The 22,602-nt window shown below is 39.7% G+C and overlaps 1 protein-coding gene and 1 long non-coding RNA gene across 7 annotated transcripts in view; one reads left to right on the forward strand and one right to left on the reverse strand.

Moving 5' to 3' along the window:
- The window catches only part of LOC122567643, a 29,388-nt gene extending 19,931 nt beyond the window's left edge, over nucleotides 1–9,457 (forward strand). Inside the window, exons 3-5 of the long non-coding RNA XR_006316851.1 lie at nucleotides 5,527–5,959; nucleotides 7,535–7,667; nucleotides 7,731–9,457. This is a non-coding gene — a long non-coding RNA (uncharacterized LOC122567643). The remainder of the gene's footprint in view (nucleotides 1–5,526; nucleotides 5,960–7,534; nucleotides 7,668–7,730) is intronic.
- The window catches only part of LOC122567626, a 585,073-nt gene that overhangs the window by 383,244 nt on the left and 179,227 nt on the right, over nucleotides 1–22,602 (reverse strand). The window lies entirely within an intron of this gene.

Raw genomic sequence — 22,602 nt, forward strand, 5'->3', positions numbered from 1 at the left:
TGTTGTTGTTGCTCCGCTACGATTATCGAGCTACGACGAAGAACGATGCATCGGACAGAGAGAATAGGCTATGGTCCGCCGATCGATGTCCTCTCCGATCGATCGTAGTCTTGCAGAACTCTACAAGCCAGAAAACAGGGGATTGCACGGAAGAACGTTTCTCTCGCCGCGTTCATTGTTCCTCGCGCGTGCTGGAAACGCGACAACTTCGCGATAAATGGGCAAAAAGCGAGGATAATGGTCCTCCGCGAAAAGTCTCGCGGAAATACCGAGAACAGGCTAGCCTTCTTGTTCGCTCGCTTCAATTCCAACGAATAGTACTCAAGCAGCAGCGACGAGATGTTACATGGCCACGCGCTCATTTTATCTTCGAAGACGTCTTGAGTGATGCAAATGGAAATAATGGGACATGGTTTTAGAGTTCGTTGCTAATCTTTGAACATATACAGGCGTTCGGTCGTGATTGCTATGATTTGGATAAACAGTTTTCTTAATCGTTGACTCGCAGATGCTCTACTTGACTTCTGTTACGAAATAAAAGAATAACCAAACGAATTGCTAAGTGACGTTCACAAAACGAGCCGCACACAGGGACGTTCGTGGGAGCAACAAATGAAACTGCAATTACCCAAGTTCTAAGTATCGCGATCCTACCCTAATATGCTCCGATGTAGTAATTACCAGAGCAACAACCAGCTAGTTTTTAAAGCTGCTCTTTAACGCCAGGATACGAACACAGCAAAGCTGTTTCGCCACACCACAGGGGAGTTTCCTTCGAATAGGTCGCGTTCGGTTCATAAACATAATCCATCGTGGTGGAGTTGCCTTTTGGACAATTGGGCAAAACACCTCGCTGGGCTCTTCTTAAAGACTAGCTTGGCGACAATGTTCCGTGTTTTGCATTTGTGAACTAATTCTTATACAAATCTTATAGGTGTTTCATTATCATCCGAACAAATGTTGGACATTTTTAGTTATTTCTAACAATTCTTCCCTGTCGAACATTTGAAACCTTTCATGGCATCCTGTATCGAATGACGCCACTAAAGATTTCATTGTTTCTTGCCTCTAATGAAAATAGTATTTGACGTTGCAATATGTTTCTAGTTATATCTTCTTTGATCCTTTATCCTACATACAATTGAAATTACGGTTAATAGCTGCATCTCACTTCCTCCATTACTATGTAACTTAATTAATCGATAAACCAATAATTCGGATGGTTATAACGCAATGAAGATTCGTTATTTTAGAAAATATTGTGTATTTCCGAGGTTTAGTTAATTCGGTCGATACGAATGGAAATGATTAAAGAAGATAAGAAAATCTTCATTTCCTCAGACACACTACTATACTTATAAGACTAATAGCAATAATACGAACAGAATCAAGGTGTGATTAAGAAATAAATAGAAATTTCTCAGCATTAACGTTCGCCTTGTCCCTCGTTCCTGTTAATAATTGTACCTTTCGTTTCTAACTAGCGACACGAACAAGCCATACCAGAGAGACATAGCGCGACCCGCTTCGATTTTCCTCGTTGCGCGTAAATTATTAATTACTCGCGATCGTTCTCGGCCGACTGAGCTCTCATTGAACACGTTCAATCGACTCGAAATCTCGGCGAATTCCGCGAATTTACAGCGTTCACCGTTCGACCACGAGGAGAAGAGGAGCCCTGGTTTTCCACCAGGGTCGACGAATCGCCACCCTCGGTGGACGCGCCCTGTGAATCGCGACAGAATTCGTCGTCGAGAGGTAAATCGCGCGAAGAAAATCCAAAGGATCGAATCGAACCGGTTTGAAAGAAGGTAAAAGCGTGCGGCGGAGGGGGGAGGAAGAAGGGATAGAAAAAGGGCGAGGCGAGATGGGAAGAGGGGGGGGGGGGGGATTCGAAGAGGCAGAAGAAGCGGCGGTGGAAAAAGAAACGAGAATTAATTTCCGTTAATTGCTCCGAACTGAAGTTTGCTGAAAGCGTTTTATCGAATTGAAAGCCTTTCAACTTCGCTCTTTCCAGAGCTTAGCGGGGAGATGAAATGCCGAATAGACAGCACCCAACCGTCTATATGCGAGCAAGCGAGCGAGCGAACGAGCCGCCCCGGAACGTTTATGTGCGCGGAAAACGTAAGAGGGAAAGAGGAGAGAGAAGCGCGCGGCCGAGAGGGCAGAGAGTGAGGGCTAAACGCTGGCAATTCGGAGCACTCTGTTCCCTGATTGCATTTAATTACACGTGCCCAGCCCCACGGTCCGCTGCGATTGCTACATTGTACGCCAGGACAGCTAAGCTTCCTAGAGGTACCACTCGTCGTCCGCCGCTTCCCGCTCCTCGCGATAGATAGCTGGACACACGAGTCGTTGCCTGTAAGTGCGGCGAACTTCGGCGCAGGACATTCGACATTCCGGAACCGCCATCCGGAAACGTATCTCCCTATTTCGCCCTTGAGTGTGCCGCTCCGAATATACTACGACGCTTCTACCGGCTCCTTAAACCGTGGGTGGGCAAAAGGGAAAGAAGCGCCAGAATTACTGGATGGACGAGCCAGTGAAAGATTTTGGAAATTCGAAAGGGATCGCTAGAGAGTCGTTTTGCAGAGGTTTTTTGGTATTCTGTAAGAGAGAGGGAAGGTTGGGTAGAGAGGTTTTATTGAAAGACTTTTTGGTTGAATGGTAAATTTTCAGTTATTAGAGATGCTTGTTTGGCTCAATTTTGCAGGCTCCGGTTGGAAGATTTTTTAGTTAGGATAAGTCGAATCGTTTTGGAGCTATTTCGATCAAGTTGCAAAATTGAGAAGCGAGCGAAGAAATGCAATGACGTTGCAGACGCTGTTTCTTAAATTGGCCTTAGAATTTGTTATAACAAACTTATCTCTCGTAATCACAATTGATAGCATTTGAGCCATTTCTAATGATTTGTCATTCCAAGATTGTTATTTAGTGCTTTGAAATAAACTATTCAAATAGTTGAGTTTGAATTTGAAGAAAAGAAAGGTGAAGTCGAAATTTTGCTATTGACTTCGACGATTTGAGCGATTCGCTTTCAAGTCTTCCCCGTGGCGGAAGTGAAAAAGAGAAATTACGATCGAAAAATGTGGCAAAGACGTGGAAACGCAGGTAAATATGAGAGAACTTCCGGCAGATGTATAAGATGCAAACTTTTCGAGGATTCGACAAACCGACGGTATAGCAATCGGAACGTATTATATGACAATGTAACTAAGCTAATTAAACTACTTCGACAATAATTTTGAACATATAATTACGAAAATGTTATTATAGATCTCTATTATGAAATATTTTCGTATACGTACTAGACAATATTTTTAATGGCGACAAACGTTTTCTTTATAACTGTTTTTCGAAAATAGTTTTACTGTATCATAGAGAATGTAGAGTAGAGGAAGTAACAGCGATAAACTTGCATTTTCTAAGCTTTCAACTTAGGTTTCTTTCATAATTACGAACGTAGAATTCAGAGTGATTTATCAAACATGAAGATATCTAACTCTTATTTCAAAAAATAAAAGAACGCTCTAAGTTCTAACGTTCCAAGAATATTCTTAGCATAAAATTGAAACAAGAGATCATACGTATTAATAACGATTCCATTACATTTTCGTAAAAGTGCAGGAATGTTAAACCATTCAAAATACCAAACCGTAATATACCAGAAGTCGATTTAACTCAATTCTCATCATTTATCACAAAACGCTCTTTTTAAACAAATGACGAAATTTCTCCAACTTGAACCTTATTTTTTTTCACAATACGCCGTTCGATTTCAGCTTATCGATTGCGTCACACACACAAAAAAAGAAAGAAAAGAAAAATAGAAAAAGAATAAACGTAACGTAGCATCAAAATCAGACTAACATGAAAACGCGAATCGCGAACGAAATGGTCGGTTCGATCGATTCCAGCCGGTATATTGGAACGAACCGATAACGAACCAGGAAAAAAATAGCGATATGCTTCTGGCAGCCGTTGATCTCGTTCAATTACGCCGATCGATCGGCCGCGAATAACCAGCGTGCCCCATGGTCGCTCGCTATACTCCCTTGAGATACTCTCAAGGATCGATAGATAAACGAATAATGGCAGCGGCAATGTAAATACATGAAACTCGTTTACAGAATGTTCTATATCCGGATATCCTTATCCGGTGGTGCATAACCAGCCATCTTTCAGCGTCCCTTCTGGCATCGTGCAACTGTTCGCATGACAATGCGAGCTCGATGATGGGATCAACCTCCATGCGGAAAATGCGAATCAATTGGATGTCCGTTTTGCTGGCAACTGACTGAGCGATGCTCGGTAAAAATGACAAGAGCGAACTGAACCGAGTGTCTTGTTTATTCTGACAGTTAATACTCCGCCTGTTTTTAAGGTTCCTCGAGCCAAACGATATTTCGAGATATATTGGGAAATTTGTGAAAAGTTACGCGATTAAAGTGTTTTTCGAATGGATTTTGGTTTTGTGTCTCGCAGACATTTTTGAAAAATTATTGGATCGAGTAATAAATTCGTTCGTTGGTTGGCTTGTTTATTCTGGCGGACGTAATGCTCTTTCTGTTTCGAAAGTAACGCGATTAGAGTATTTTTTAAGTTAGTTTTGATTTTGTGATTTGCAGTCGTTTCTGCGTGTACGATTCTACGTGCACGTGGGTACGGAAAATCGTTTTTAATTAAACGAGGGCCGGATGATAAGAGTTTGCCGCAAGTGAACGATACACGCAACAAATAATGGAAATTTAACAGAGATGCGAAAAGAAGAGCGACGGCTAACATTTTCATTTGGAGTTTCTATGTCAATTGTCTCGTATTGTTCTACTGCAAATTACAATTCGTTATATCTAACAAATTTTTTACGAGGAAGATGGTAATTCTGTTCGCAGTGGATAATTCCAGGAATTTTTTTAACGCAACCGAAAGAGACGAGAGCACGGTCGACTTGAGAGTAATGAAAATACAGGAAATTACAACTCAAATACAACTAGGTCATGCGGAATATACGCGTGCATGTTTTTTTTACTGCTTAAAGTCGATCATGCGAGTCACGACCATGAAATTAGTGGGATTAAGATGCGTGTAATTAAAAAAAATATATATATATATCAATTTAAAGATTTCCGTACGCACAGTTGCTGTTCGATATTGCCTTTCTAAATGAAATTCGTGCACTGTCGAGTTTGAAAATTCATGTCAAAATCTTTTATCATTTTAAATTTATACTAAACGAGCCACTTTACTGATTTATGAAAAGCAAATATGTGTATCACGGTCAACAATTCTGAATTTCCATCTTCAATTGAAAATGAACCTATTTCCTTTGTTATAAATTACATAAAGCTAATATGACAAGTGGACTGCACTGCGGAGTAGTATAATTTTGTTATTTCATGTGTGTGCGATGAAGAGATTTATAAACTTACGAAATAACTTTCGCAATAGGTATTTTGTATCATACAAAGTATCAAAAATAATTATATATACCTCAACAACATGTAACATTCATATCCTACAACACAGGTGTCAGCTTTGAAACACGTATGCGACGTGTTTTCGTCGCTAGGCGCTGGAGTATGAAGAAATTACAGCACTTTAGCGTATCTACGCCTATTTAGCCTTGGACAAAACGAAGCAAATGCGTACTTCATACTTTTACGCTCGTTCGCAACAGGTACAGTTACGTTTCATCCAAAGGATCCTTTCGAATTAATAGAGCAATCGCGACGCAGCTGGGCCGTAGACGTTTTAAAAAGAACGTGGCGCGTGTCTCGAAGAATTCCTAGTTAATTCCCGCGGCTAATTGGACGGAAATGAAAATTAAAAAGTTGGTTGGTTCGCTAACAAGAGACAAAGCAGAAAAGAAACAGTCTGGGACAGGGGATCGGAGGGCAGAACGGAGGTGGAACGCTGGAATGGAGGCGACGAGGCTGAAGGGTGGCCGCTAGTTGCGAAGGTAAATTGGCAATTTAACAAATTTGCAAAGTTCTCGCGCGGAACTTGGTCGTTTCCGGGCTCGCCCTAAGAGCGTGCAAGCGTTCCAGGAACATAAATACATACCTATAGACGTATTTATACGCGCGGCTCGCCTTGAAAACCAGCGCCACAACTTTCTAGTCACCCGATTGATGCGCTCATTCGTGGCGCTTGATTAGTTCGGAGAGCGTATTTCGAGACATCGATGAAATTCCTCAATTAGCCGATGAAAATTGATTTATTTGCACTGCAGTATTGCCAGTTGAACCGAAGTATTACATATACGTTGCGTTCTCGCGTGTTTGCGCCGCTCCGTCTTAGTCCTCCACTTGACTGCTTTATGAAAGCTTGTTCCTTAATTGTTAGGGTTATAATTTCAGAAAAAAAATTTGGCAATGTGTGAATATTTCAATGAGATTGAAGGGACATTTCGAAGAATTTAATATTTTATATAACATATTAGTAGATATACTGTACTGGTAGGCATATCAGAAGAGGAAGTATTAACGTTGCTATAAAATAATATATTAGAAATAGCTTTTATTTTTGTTACTATAATGTTGTAGCATGTTTTGTGAAATATTATTACATCTCGATTACAAAGTTATCGACTTTGAAAAGAATATTTTTAGCTCTAGCCAACGAGAGTATACCGGATACGAACGCTCGCCATTTAACTTTATCAAAACTAATTAACGATTAAACGAACACTATTAGAACATTTATAACACATCAACCAGTCTGTGAATAATCAAAACGATTTTCCTTTTGACAACACGAAGCTTGTACACTAGTGTGTAGAAAATTTCCCTCGCAAAGACGGGACGGTGCGATTTGTCGCGGAATTATGCAAACTCCGGAACACGAGGCGGTGGGATTTCGGTAAGACGCGTCTGCTCAACGTAGAAGCGCCAGATTAACGCGAGCTTGGATATCCGGTTGCACAAAGAGAATGCGGCCACCGTCGAAATTCAGCGCTGGCCCGTTTGTATTTGCAAATAATCGCGTTGACGTTTAATTTGCCGCTCTCCAAGCTAATTCGTCGCCTTGGACGGACGCTTTGTCATCTGACCGCGCATCTTCGATTCAAGAACAAAGTTCGCCGAACAGCAGTTGCGGATTTAATCCTTTGCGGGCCTGCAACTATCGTAATAATCGTTTTCGGGTTCCGGTAAAACAGATTTGGAAAAGCGTAGCCTGATCAAGGCGATATTTAACCAATAGGAAATTAATATTTACGTTGACAGATCCTTTGACTTATCTGTCAAAATATGATATTCACGTAGACGGTGAATATCAACCTCAACTGTCTCCAAAATTCTTATCGAGCATCGAGCAAGCGAGTTGGAGTCGATTGTTTTTTACGCATTCTATTGGGCGGTAGAAAACGCAAGAATCTTTCAGAATTCGAGCGCTCGATAAGCGTCGCGAATATTCGAACGATAATATTTGTTGATTCGGCGAACATTGTTTATCTAATCTAAAATTTGTATCCGGTCATTGCGTACTAAGAAATGTATTTTATGTAATTCTGATAATCGTTTTTTCTTTTTAGCAAACACTTTTGAAGTCCTCATAGCTGTCCGGGGCCCGACGTTTACCGTGTCATTAGCGTCAAGATAAGTCCGCCCCTGGAAAATAGTAGAATCTACTCTCAATGCAAGATCAAAGGGAAATCCACTTCGCTGGTATTTATTTTCTCTTCTTTCCTCTTTGGATAAACTTTTTAAGATTCTCTCCTTTCTTTTCAGAACAATGAAGGGGATTACGAGTTCGGAAATATTTATTTCTCGTTTGGGTAAATCGACATGAGAAATCGGCAAATCCGTAGGCAAAACACGAAAGTTGGTAGTCGAGCTACTTTAGCTACCGAGGGCTCTTATCTTTCCCTTGAGCACAACAAAACAAAGCTCCGCCATTTTTCCTTGCTCCTTTTGTACGTGCCGCTATGCAAACGTCAATCGTTCGAAGCTCTTATCGATCTAGCGATTCGAGGCCCTTGCTTTGTTTCTTGCTGTTGAATGCCTTACCTGTTGCTCCCTTACGAAATTAGGCAAACATTTTCCGAACGTCAACTTCGGTTTATTATTCATACGTCTTGTACACGTACAATAGATAAATCTTCGTGGCAGCGTGAAGTAAACAGAGAATCGCACTTTCAGCATGAAATTTCCTAAATATATGGAGAACGATAAAATGTATAATTTGTCCAAATTCGTTAAAGAAAGCAAAGTAATACAAGAATGGAATCTGTACCCGCTACTAGCAAAGTATGAATCATTGATAAAAAAAATTCATCTCCTAAGATTACTTATTCTTTCCGTGGATTGAGCGTATAAGAAGTCAGATTTCTTAAAAAATAAACCTTCATAAGTTTGTTTATAGCACGAAGATGAAATAAGGAATCGTAAATTTCGAAAACTAACGTTTGTAATATTAACACTTCCTTCTGTTTTGAAACTATGGAGCTGACTAATGCAACTTTTCAGTTTTATGAAAAATTTCAGCCCAACCTCACGTTGTAATACCATCATCGACCTATTATTCATCACAAATGTGTATTGTACAAGCAATAATTCTGTCATTAAAGTATCATAAAATCTCACAGCTTACAAGTTCGTCAGACAACTTGCATTACTCATAGATTCTAAAAGTCTTGTAATAAAATCAACGTAGAAGTGGATTCACAGGCATATTAGCGCCGCGTGATCCTTCGATACATTCACGAGAAAGTTTAAAGAGTACGACCCAATTCTATCGGAACCTGTAGAAGCTGCTTTGTTCGTCATTGGTGATTTATCCGGGGTGTCGTTAGCCAGCCGCAATAAAGCACCGTAACGATCAAATAATCGTTATATATAGTTATAGAAGAAGTTGGTCGCTGTTTCATCGGCAGTGAACCGACGCTGTGTAAAGATCGACCGAACGTAATTGTAGTTTCAACCACGGGAAACAGAAGAAAGAGAAAGAGAGAAGGTAAGGAGCTGGCGCAGCTGTTTCGCATAAGTCTTTCGGGAAGAATAATATCTTGGCCAGTGCAAGCGTTCGGTCTACGAAAAGATGCGAGAGCTGGCTTAATAGCTCGTGCATCAGTGTGAATTCACATGAAACATCCGTTCAGTGGCTGTATCGTTTCGTGCATATGCTGCTCGAAAAATGACACGACGAATCGTCAGGGTGAACTTGGACGACTGAGCGAGAATTTATTATTACGATAGAAGTTGAACGAAGTGTGAAATGATTTTTAAGATGCTGGAATACTCGAGATGGTTACGACGAAGAGGATTTTTAGCGGATCAATTTTCTTCGATCCGTCATTGATCATGGAAGTTCATTTTCTTCCGACGTTCTTGTAACGACGATATAATTTTTGGTACCGATAAAATCGTACAAGAGTATAGTAATAAATAAATGGAACGAGGATTTTAAAAAGAAGCTTCATGAGCATATAACTTGAAACGGCTCTATAAAAAGTTAAAAAGCTTATCCAAAGACCAAAAGGAATATGATAACGTGTTATTTAATTAAAACTTGAACGATAACCATCGTAAAAATATGAAAGATCGCAGAAGGAAAGAGCCTTAAAATAACTTGCAAACATAGGATGACAGAATTCTCACACCGACAGGGTCAAACGAAATATCGGAAAGTCGTTTCGTGTAGTTACAGCGAAGGTTAACAATGCTTATTGAAATGTACCTTCTCAGTAGACATTAACGTGACGAGGGTGCCGCGTGTATCTCAAACAGCCTATAAAATTCGATGTTTATGACTGGCCTGAAAAACGTGTGTCCTCGATTCGCGACTGCGAACGCGCGCTTAGAGCGCAAACTCGAAGGGAATAGAAATAAATCGACGTCATTTGAGAGCACAAATTGGAGCGGTTTGCGTGGCTGGTTCGAACGCGCTCGCGCGATTTCCAACAAGCCTGGAGTTTAAGCGCGAACAAGTTCGAGCGAATTAGAGCGAGTTGAGGCGAGTTGGCGCTCGCTCTCGAAACGATTTCAAGCGAGTCGAGTGAGTTTGCCCCGAGGTCGAACGTATCGAGCGTGAAACGTGTCTGACTAGAACTTTATACTTTTACTTCTATCCACTTTCTTTCCTTCCTCTGCGTTCTTCCTTCCTTCATTCGCACGCACACGTTGTTACATAATGTTACAAATTTGTTTAAGACGCCGTAACTCGACGTATAAGATTAGCGAATTGAATTGCGATTAACAACGAAACTGCTTATTTCTATTCTTATCCAGAGAATATATTACAATAATAACTTCTATTATGATCAGCAAAACTTATTATGAGAGATACGCATAGTTCTAGTTGTATTTAAGGCAATTTAAACAGGACTTCAAGGAAGTGAATCTTTTGCGTTTGACTTCGTGTTACTCTGTTGTGTTAAACAGCAGTCACTTTGTTAATCGAAATACACCCATCGATTTATCTTCAAATACGTCTACGCCCCAAAGCAATTACTCAAGTCGTTTAATAAAATAAAACGTACAAAACATAGTTTTAGACATTCTAAAAGTTCGACAGAAAATGTCACGCCTACGGGTCCAATTAATGTAGATCCACTTAACAAATAACTGCTACGTATTCATATACATTTTTCTTATATCACCTTTATACTTTTATGTACAAACTCCGCCTTATTACTCGTTTTGCTCAGACGCAAACTTCCGAATATCGAAGATTCATTAATTTCATCAACGATGCATATTCCGCTATCCGTCGATTCCTCTTTGACGATGGTAACATTGGTCGAACGAAGCAACGTTTACCACAGTGAAGGAACGGTGATCCGTCTCCGTGAAATTAATTAGAAAAATCCTCGCATGTCGTTCCAGCGTCGTTTGCCTTCCCGCGGGATACAGGAAAGAAGAACAAGCCCAGATAGACGAGAGAAAAAGGACAGAAGGAAGAGCTTGCTTCTCGAGCGTATCGTCCACCCTCTTTCTCTTTCTCTCGTTCTTTTTTCCGCCCTCTCTTCTTCGAACGAGGCCGATCGTCCCGAGAGGAACGGAAATCCTTAATTGAAAGCGTCCTCGAGCGGGAGCAACTTTTATAATTCCCCGGTCGATGATTAAAATTAAAAGTCCGGCCGTGTTAGAGGCAGGAAATCGTTGCGCTGGAAAAAGCGAAACGAGAAGAAAATCAGAGCGAGAACCGATCGCTCGTTCCGTCGACGGACAAAGCGCGAGAGCACGGAAAGGACCCGCTCCACCATTTCCGAGTTCTTCCTCTTCTTGCCGAGCGCTTCTTTGCCAATTTTAATGTTCCACGGAACTGCTGATATTGTCGTATATTTCTCTTCTATTTTGTAGAAGAAAGAGATTTTGTTTTCAGACGGTTTCGTATCCGTTTGTCGGTACGTGTTTCGAGATGCGACTAATTTATTTTGTGATTTTGCTGTCAGTTGATCGGCTTTTGCTATTTTTAGTTCAGAACTATAAAGAACTATAGAAACTTTCTCGTAGTAAGAAGTTTTAAAAAACGTCTTAATACATTTTTTCCATTTATTTTTGTAGCAAGGATAGATAGGATAAAAGGTACGATAGATGACACAAATGATTCTTGGGATAACCACAAATAACATTGACGCTGTAAACATTTGGGTTTTTTCATAAAATTTGCTCCATATATAGTCAATGTGTAATTGAGAATACTTGAACGTTCTACCGCAGTACGAAGATATTAACAGGTCCTTGGCAAATTTTAGACAAGTACGATCTCTTAATTATACACACACGTAAATTTCTTCAGAAAAGTTCTAAGTTATTTTCGAACTTTTCACTTACACAGAATGAGTCACTCGAAGTTACCACCTTGATTTACGTCAATATTATACCTAAAGGAAAATGGGTCGAACAAAGTTGCATAATTTCGAGAGTTCGAATGAAATTCTTCTGATTAAACGTTTTAAGCATTCGTCAAGAATATTTCATCGACGTAACGTAATTAGCTTAATGCCATAAAATATTATAAAATTACTATACTTTTGCGCACCATACACAACGTAGAGGAAATTATAACAGTTTTAAAGTATCGGTTATCGATTGATCAATCCTAGTATTTATTCTACGATATTACTTAGCGGGTATTGAATTTCTTCTCGAACGTTTATGGCAAAAAATAAATTACGTAACAGCTATTAGTCATCATGGAAATTGTTATTTAACTCTTAAATGAACCATTTGCAGCATTCTTATATTTTCTACTGTAGCAGACACACAGTACTTGTTGCACGGTGTTTTCGAACGTATTTTCCTAATACTGAAAATATCGCTATAAAATATCACCTATACTATCTTTCATTTTATCTCTTCTTTAGGGTAGAAATATTTTGATGTTATACATAGCTATTGCTTTCTGTTTTATTCAAAGTATTTGTTATTACACTAAAGTATCTTAGTAGCGAGAACTATTTCACTGTTCGACGCGTTCACATCTTTCACGTTTCTTGCATTTCATACATTATTAATTTCACATTATTTTATTATATGCAGAAAGATACTGCGTTTAACAGTTACATATTAGTTTGTCCGAAAAGTGTCTTTCTTTACAGACACGTCTTTTACAACAACGCATCTTTATACAAACATGAAACCTAATCTGCCAAACGTTGTGATTCTTATCTTGATAAAACAAAATGGATCAAAATAATATAAAACGAAAAATGTTGTGCATCCATTATTTCCTTATAAAACGAAAGAAACTTTTCGAACGACCTAATACATCGAATATTAGCAAAGGAAATTATTACGCTAAATTTATTACATCTTCAGCCACTAATGTACATTGTTGCATATTCATCAAAACCGTACTTAACGTTAAAAGTAACTGCCATCAATTTAAACATCGTTCGAAGCCTCGTCTGGAATAACGTCAACTACCTTCGAAACTCGTGCCAAGGATTTTGGCATACAAACAACCGAGAATCGATTCTAGTGGCGACAATGGGTCGACTTAATAAATCGAACGAGAAATGATTGTTTGAATTCTTTATGAAGTAACGTTCGCAGATTTATCTATTGGAACGACGCTCGAAATAAATCAAGACGAGCTAGCGGCGCGACGTTTCGGTACGCCAATCGTGCACCGCTTCAAACACCAATCTTCTGTTGCCGCTTTTCGCGTTAATCTCGTAATACTTTCCGAGAAATCATGCCAGACAATGCATTAGAGACAATGGACCCACTAAACAAGCATTTGGTAAGGTAACGGAAGAATCGTCGCAAATAAACGCGCAATAAATAGAAACACGCTCTTGATTTCTCTCGTGCAAGCGACTAGAAACGTTCGAAAGTACTTCGACCAGCAGTTCTCGACGCTTTCCTCGAATGTCTGTGCAACATCGACTGTCTGAATTTCAGGTAGCTATTTGGGAATCGTGGCCAGCTTTTGTTTGTCGAGGTAAACGCGACGCGAACAGAAGAAAGAATGCTCCAACTGGAATAAAAGATAAGGAAACAATTTTGACATTGTACGATAATTAGACTGGATTCATGGGACATTCGAATGTACAAAATGCGTAGAATACCAAATATCCGAAGTAAAGTATTGTTTTTATAGAAGGTCTATTTTTGTGAACCTGTGATAAAAAAATATTCAGAAATTTGCCGAAGAGCGCTGACAAAGAGTAGTACGGTAAAGTAAACTTGTACGCTAAAATTGACACTTGTTTCGTCAATAAAACACGCGAATAGATTTCATCGGGCGATAGACATAAATTTCCAAAGACACGCTTCATGGAATATAGTATCAAAGTCATACACGTGTACCTTCCACCGGAAAAGATTTATGAACTAGCCTGACGGCCATGGATCCGAAACTTTCAACCAATCGCTCGCACAAAGGGTCCAATTCCAGCCAATAAATCACGAAATTCTAGAGAAGAAAAAAAAACGAAGACAAACTTGCCTATCGAAGCAACGATTCTTCCCCTATAAAACCTGTGCTCTCCCCTATGCGCCGTTTCAAGCCATCCACCGTCGATGACTGCGAAAATTTTGTGTAAAGGGTGGATCCGCCAAAGTCATCGTATCGTTAACAACCCTGTGCAGATTGGCTGTTCGAATGCAAAGGGGAGAGGACTTTCTGAATGGTCCAAGTTCAGCGAATGCAACGCGATCACCGACCAGAGACATCCATCTCTCATGACAATCTCTTTTTGCGTTTCCCTGCCACTTCCTCTCTTTCTCTCACTCTCTCTCCCTCTCTCTTTGTCTCGCGTGCGCGTGGATGGCTGCTCGATTCGTGGCGGTTCGCATTTATCATCGGTCGATTAATTTATGCCAAGACTCTCCCAGACTAGGTCCGGGACAACAGTCAACTTCAGGCTAGCTGTCTGTTCCAGCGAGATATTCCGGCCGTGGCAGCCGAGTTTTACTTGGCCAGGCAGGAGGCTAATGGCAGGAAGAGAATCCAACAGGGAATAAAGGGAAATGGCTGATGATATCTGCTAAAAGAGACGCACGTTTGCGGTATCGAGACGTTGGTGTCTGTCGTGCTAATGCCGTAGATGCGATTATCGCGTCGCAGCTTTCGTCGCCATTGTGTCGATCGTAAGTAGTTTTGGATGCATTTCTGCCGACGATCGAGCGAGTGGTTCTGACGTTCGTGGGATAAATTTTAGGACGATCTAGAAACTCGTATTGTAGATGGGGGTGATAGACGAAAGAGGCGTTTAAGTATTTGCACTGAAATTGGAATTGTTGAAATGGATTTTAAGTAGCGCGATTATCGTTGCTTCGCTAGGCTCAGTCATTCGTCATATGCATTTCGTTGTATGTACGAGTTCAAGTAGGCGTGTACTTTTGTGGCGAACGATCGAAGTTGATTTATATGTGGAACGTAAATTAATAGAAACCACAAAATTTTGATAAGGCGATACATATTTTCCGTAAACGTCATTTACGTTACCTATGCTACAAGTAACGAATGTATTAAACTTAAAATATTTGAACTGAAATTTAGTTTTTAAAGAATATTCGTTGTTTCTTGCATCTATGACATTTTAATTCGATCTCAGACTGGTAAAATTATCCTTCGAGTCTTCAAAGAGACGTTTTCACGAAACGTTGACACGAACTTTTATACATGTTAATACGAACGTTACTGTGAAACGTTTCACAAAGGGGAAAAAGGAATAAGATAGAAAGTTACGAAAGCACGATCGATGAATCTAATTGCGCTCGCGTCTAATTCGTTTCGTCAAAGTTCTTTAATAAGTTGAACAAACCTAAGGCGATGGGCTAAGATAAAGTTTCCGCTGAACCAGAAGTATTTCATCGGGAATTTAAAGCGAGTCGCCTTTTTCTCATGCAAATTGAACATCATCCACTTAATCTAACTGGAAAGTTTTTTCTGAGAAATTGCGTAGAACAAATATAATTGCGTCCACCGTTAAACCAAATAGAACACAAGACTAAGAGAGAATTCCAAAAAGCTGCGAAAGTTTGCGATTCAAATTTTCTTGCAAATACAAAAGTAAAAGGAACAGAGAGGAGGAAAATGTAAAAGGAAATATTTTCCCCGATATTCCAGAAATATTTTACCATTTTCAATGCGCGTAAAAAATATCGACTATGTTACGTTTACAAGAAACGTGTTTCTATCGCCGATAATAATAATTGGTCAATGACCATCTAAGGTGCAAGTGTTAAGAATACTATATCCAGAACCTTGAATTCTCTCCACAGACATTACACGTCTAAAGCTTTCGAATAAAAAGCTACTGTGCAAAATAGAAAGTCAAATAATCCATATCAAGAGCCGTTTGAACCATTTCCTCTAAACCTCTCTGTAATCTTAAGGACGCTATAGTCAGAGTCCCAAATTCTCTCCACAAACATCACACAACCAGAACCTGGCTCTTCATCCCCGTATTAATTCCACTATGAACTAGGCGCTTGAACAACGATGGAACAACGTACGTAGACTGGGAACCATTTAGAAATCCACGTCCGGTGTCAGGTGATTCCGGTGAATTTAAGGGATAGTTGCTACGGGGCAGAGGTGCAATTCGGGATGAAATTGGCTAAAGTCCGCACTTACCTATATCGCACCGAGAACGTTCTGTTTGTCGATCCGAACCACGTGAAACCGTATTCTGGCTATCGGTCTGTTTGCGTGAACAGAAGGTCAATATAATAGTTGTACGGGGTAAACGACGCCACTAGATCCTCGTATACTCGACTCTTCTACGTGGACGACGAAGAGAAACGATGGATTGATAAGGAAGAACGACGAAGAGAAACAATGGAAAGGCTGGACGTTTATCAGAATGGATGAAATCGCAACGATATTTTGATGGACCGTTCTCGTTCCTGATAGCGAGCTACGTTCACCGAAATGGCTACCTATCACGGTGCTTTCGACGCAAGCTTCTTTTAACGCGGAAAACATCGAGCTAAAGCTGAAAGCACGAGAGCCGTGTTCGCGTATCGTGTTGTTTGGCCAGTTTACGGGTTGTTTTTGAATTCTCTGTCGACAAGTGGGAAATAGAGTGGAAAGAATGAAAATATTGCCTTTCTGTTGCATTCTTTTGTTCGAATAGTTTAACCATAGCGGTCAACTTGCTGAATAAATAATTAGAAAGAATCGCTACCTTTCGCCTCGGAAGACCATACGTTCCAAGTATTTATTGCACGATATAACAAGAATATATTTTACTATTTATTCTATTTACTATTAACTATACGAACGAATGATATTAGTTGAGAATTATTTTTTAAGCTACAACGTCGAATGTTTTTCTATTAATTTTACAGGATTTTAGCGTTAAAGAATTTGAAGATAGATAGCTTGTCGCGTAAAAAATAATTCTACAAGGTTTTACATTTTGTCATATCACTTTTACCGTTACCGATTATAGAAACTTATGGTAATTATGAGGAATAATATCGTTTTAGCTCGATTTCTATTCATAATCTTATAAACAATAGACATTTTGTCGTAAATCAGCAAGTGTTGGAATAATTTCGAATAATTATACAGATACCGCGTATGTCCCTTTGAAATTTTGGCATCTGGAGATAGATAGAGGTACCAAAATGTTGGAATCGAGCAAATTTAATGGACTTTTTAAATATTTGAACGACGAGACTAGTTCGAAGATAATTTAATTTATTAAAGTTCGCATTACGATTGCAGTATATTCTACGAAATTCTCGCTTGTTATACGGTGTGCAACCTAATTACCCGTCCCTCCTCCCTCCGTCCCATGATATTTAATTTCTCAAATAAACCATCGAAACGCAGAAGTGATCCACGGAACCCACCGAATTACCACAATAAATTAGAATATAATTGTACATTAATCCCAGGCAGTTATAATCACCCTCGCAACATTATTCCGCAGCGTTAATTAACGATGCCGCGTTACTCGATAACGATAGCAGCGACGTATGCGTGTGCCTGAGACCTGAATTTTCCGCACGTGATTATTTAAAAAATATCACGGCCAGAGCGTAAGGAAAACGAAAACAAAGAGGCGCAACGAAGTTTGCAGCCGGAAAATTCGCTGACGGCGTAAATTTGCACAAAGCGAGGCAACGTGTAACCGACGGCGAGGGTTTGGGCGATGGTTCTTTGAAATTTATTCGTAAAATTAATACGTCGACGCGCATCAAATTGATACATTGTAATTTCGCGCCTTTTCAAGCAACAAGTCGTAGCGGTGATTGGCAAAAGCTTCGCGTGCACGCGGACCGATACAATTGCTTTTGAAGTATAATCAAAGCGGACGAAATTGCGCCCCCGATAAAATTCGCATGACGAGGCAGGAACGAACGGACAGGGGCTGGTCCGAATTTTCCAACCACTTCAATCCCGTTAGGCTGCAAACACATTGTAAAAGGATAATGGCGAGTGTAGCGACGCGCACGGTCAAATAAATGGCCGCGCCCCCTAGGCCAGTGTTCACAATACGTGTGATTATCACTGGCGAACAGGGGAGGGGGTTAAATGACGTCCGGCAAAAATATTCTCGAATTTTGTTTGCCGTGGATTTTACCCTTTCTCGATCAGTTTTGGATTAGGTGGATGCGCTCCAAATTCGATACTTGATCATATAGTACAATAGCTTTTAAGGTTTCGACATTTTCTTTCCAATCGATTAGACCGGAAGTGAAATATGGTCAGACTTTTGATACGATAAATAATAAATGATACAAAATATTAAATACAAAAGTGAAATCATCGTAATAGTAAATTAATCCAGACAATGAAACGATCATTGATGTATCCATTTCAATGTTAAGACTACATTGCAGGATTAGAGAAAAAGAAATCTATAATTTGCATCTTGTAACATGTCAATTTACTGATGCTGTGAATTGATAAATTATTACAGAAGAGAGTCCACATAATATATTAAGTATCAGGGACAAAGCTAACACGAGATATTGCAACAGTTTCTAATTATGATTTTAATTGCCGATTCGTGAACGCGATTCACGCGAAGCGGATCCTATTAAAGGAACGCGAACAACCAGCCTCTAGGAAACGACGAAACTAGAAACTATACAAAGCAAACCACAAACTGTATCTCGATGGTAAATGAGACACTTGGCTCGGGAAACAATGGCCACGATTTCACCAGCCGATGTCGCCGTCATCTCTTCCAACATTCAGACATCGCGTCTATGTTAGGCATGTACATTACCAAATATTTTCGTGCTGAATCAAGCTGCTGGCAACCGGCTTCAAAACACGTACTCGAAATACATCGGATCCCCGTTGATTTATGCTGAAACTAATCGTGAGTTACTTAAAATTACAGTGAAACCACTTGGAATTCACCGGGGCAAGATAAATGACGCGAAACCAAGAGTGGTTTGCTTAAATAATCCTCTTAATTAATTCGAGACACATTGTGCATCCCTGTTTTTCTGTTAAATTTAACTGACTTAATGGTGAATAATGGTTTGCATTTCGAATCTCGAGAACCTCTATGTTCGTATTTATAAATTGCCTCTTATTATTAAATATCCTACGTTAAACGGTACATCGAACATCGTTTCTTAATTTTTATTCAATGAACATAGAGGTAAAAATCACGACCCATTGTGTACAATCTATACACTTTCAGAATATTTCGATTTTCTACGGCTGGCTACTAACTTAAACACTTTTAACTATCGGTAAGTAGCAGCTTTTAACCATCAATAGATATATTATGATATTGTAACTTAAATATCCAAGTGTTCTCGCCAATTGATCAGTAGCGAATAATATATCAAGTTTCAATAGAAACAGCGATTTCTTATCAAAGCCACTTAACAGGCTCTTCGCCGTACTAAATAGCATTAGTACTCGATCGGTGCACGTGCCATCGAAACATTTTTGTTGCTAGCTATCTCGTGTATCGCTAATTACCGTTCGTCCATGACCGTTGCTAATTTACCGAGGATTCTTCTTTTCGCTTAATGCTTTGTTCGTTGATAATGCACTAGTGGTGCAGGTTCTCCACGTATGTACCCGTACACGCAGGGATCACGAGAGGCGCATGCGTTTTCCAGTTGAAAGTTTGAAAAAACGAATCGATATATGAGTACTCTGCACTGTAATATGATCACTTTCCAAAAAACAAGCCACTACCTTTTTTCCAGTAGCTCGTTCGTTAGCTACGATTCCATAATGGGAAATCCTTCATGCTGCGATATGCGATTCAATAAAAACTCTATTTTGAGGTTTTTCCTCTCAACGTGGAATTTTTTGTAATATTTGTGCCAGCGTTCAATGTCTAATATTCCATATAATTGTGGAATCGACAATGAAAGAATAATACAGAATAAAGTGATATTAAAGAGTTCCATTTTTGGTAAACGAAACTCTATATCGAGGTCTTTCTTCCGGTGCGATGCGAGATTCTTTTGTAATTATTGTTTAATATTTAATATAATCTCGGAACTGATAATCGAGGAATAGCACAGTGGAATGAAATAGTTGTTCGACGGGCTGAATAATTGTCGAATGATTCCTTTGCTTGGTCAGGTTTATGACGCAGGAAGTTAAATTGGCTCGAAGGTAATGACTTTGAATATAACCGACTGGCGTTTCAGAAAGCATTTGATGAATTCCACGTGGATAAATTGGAATATTCTTGCGTGCGATCATAAAGTAAGCAGTCGAAAGGTTAGAAAGCGTGGAAAAGTACAGTGATTTTGAGGTAAGAAATAAGATAGCTGAAAAATATATTAGAATTTCTGCGTAGTTCATCGAACACCAAAGAGAAAGAAACAAGTATAGTAAGATACGATCTTTAATCTCGAAATATATATTAAACGTTGCAAAAGAATTTTATGGAATAATCACTTAACCGAGATATAATTTGTACATGATTTATACCCCTGCAATTATTAGACTCAGATTAATAGTTTTTAACATTAAACTACAATATTTATCAATAGGATTACATAGTGTAATAATTCAGCCATTGGTTCACATACCTTTTATTAAAAGATAGTGTTTATTAAATTCATTATAACGCAAAACGAAAATTCAAACGGATCATCCAATTCAATAATCGCGTATTGTATAAAGAATTGGCTAATGGAACGAATAGAAAGAAATTTTGGTTGAATGGATGATTATTTGACGTAATTTCTTCTCGAAGTTTAATGCGAATATCCTCTATAACAAAATATCTGTTTCCACAACCGCTCGTTGCTCGCTCGCACTTCCCATTTCCCTGTTCACATCACAAAGCCAATGGTTTTACCTTGAGAACTCGAGAATACCATCAAATTCGCAAGTTTCGTCCCGAAAAAACTAAGAGCATCTAACTGAACCAAACAGGCGTATCAGTGCTATCCGGGCAAATCCGCGAGTTTGGTGTCGAATACGATTCCATCGACGATGCGAGGGATATCGGGTCGTGAGTACGACTCTCGATCGGCGAAACGACCAAAACGAGAGCAGCAGGTACAATTACTGCTGGCACATAATTCAAATCGAAGCTTGCGATAAAATAGTCGCGCGTCCGGATTTTCGAATCGCTCGAAATCCCGTTACTAGTACGGACGTTGCATGCATTAATGCGTCCATGTCCGTGTGTGCATAGGCCGTGTCTATAGGGCGTTTCATAACATTCGGTAGAAATACGTAGTTTCAAGTTTCAACGCTAGAGGCAGATGCAGAGACAATGAAAGGCAACGAAGAAATGCGTAACAAGTGCCTTTATTTTTATAGTTGGCGTCCAAGAACATCATTTTTGGAGATTAAACATAAATCTATAGTTGTTATGTCATAGGAGTTTCTAATTTCTTGAAAGTGTCAAACTGTATTGTACATTCCTTGCTTACGGTATTATTTAAAAGTCTTGAACGAAGTAGGAACGTCTCGTTTAATCTCGTTGTTAATTCGTAAGAAGCATTAGAGAATTTAATAATTAACAGTGCAGGACTGTCTTCCCATGATACACACAACTCGCATTTCTTTGTAATTCTTTCTTCAATGCTTCAAGGAGCCGATTCCCGTTTTTGCCTTTCCATTCTGCCCTCACGCGTTCTAGTTAACTATGTTCTACGAGATTTAGGTCAGGACTTTATTTATTACAACATTTTCAACGAATTTGCGAATCGGGAGAAATCATAATTGAGCCAGAGCACGAAGGGAATATCTAAACGTCTCGTCCTATTTAATACCATGTACAAATGATTTCGAGAAATACATTCGGTAGTAATTAATTTCTGTATATATGCGTGTGCGTCTATTCATTATATGTACGATAGAATATGATAAATTTGATCTTCTACACGCAGTTGTCATAATCATCGAAACATGCGAAATTCTTTTGTTGCTTGTTGAGAAATTGTTCAATCTCGTATCCTGTAATCCCTAAACTGACGAACCACTGCAATTAATCCAAGCAATAATATCTAACCGCCCAGCACAGTTGCATTTCCAAATCACGTCTCCAACTATGACGTACTAAAGTATCCATCTAAAAATATTAAAATATTCAAAATATCGAAATTCACGGTCTACCAGTTCCATAAAAAGGCAACAAGTATTGCTCCTCGTCACATAAATCTTCCATTAATTCCTACACTTAGTTACAATTCATGTACCTCTTACGACAAATCGATCAAAGTGTCCCGATACTTATGAGCGGTAGTGTATACACTGGCACACACATATACATATACACGCACGTAGGTGTCGTGCGTGTAAAGCAGCGAGGTGCGCGCGCGCGCTGAAATTCGAAGTTTGAAAGACGAATCGATACATGGAGAGCCTGCGTTACCGTAGCGAAGGGCACCACTTGACTACGACCCAATGGGACCGCGCGCGCTTTCCCAACCCACCCCCTCGCCACCCCCAGCCCTTCCATCCTTTCTCCATCCGTCTCTTTCCATCTCGCACTCTACCCCGTTACATTTTACTCCACCCTTTCCCTTCGTCGCTATTTCTGCGTCGCTTCAGCTTCTCGCTACGCCTCTCCTTCCCGTTTACCCTGAAACGCTCTCTATCCTTTCCATCTTTCTCCGTTTCCCGTCAGTTTTCCCTATCGTCCGTTTTTCTCTGTCGCGACTCGACAAAGCCGCACGCTCCACGTAGCATAGAAAACTGTCCCGCTGCTCTCGACAACGTCCAATTAACGTAATTTCGAACGAT

This window comes from Bombus pyrosoma, linkage group LG5, assembly GCF_014825855.1.
Source record: "Bombus pyrosoma isolate SC7728 linkage group LG5, ASM1482585v1, whole genome shotgun sequence".
Lineage (NCBI taxonomy): Eukaryota > Metazoa > Arthropoda > Insecta > Hymenoptera > Apidae > Bombus > Bombus pyrosoma.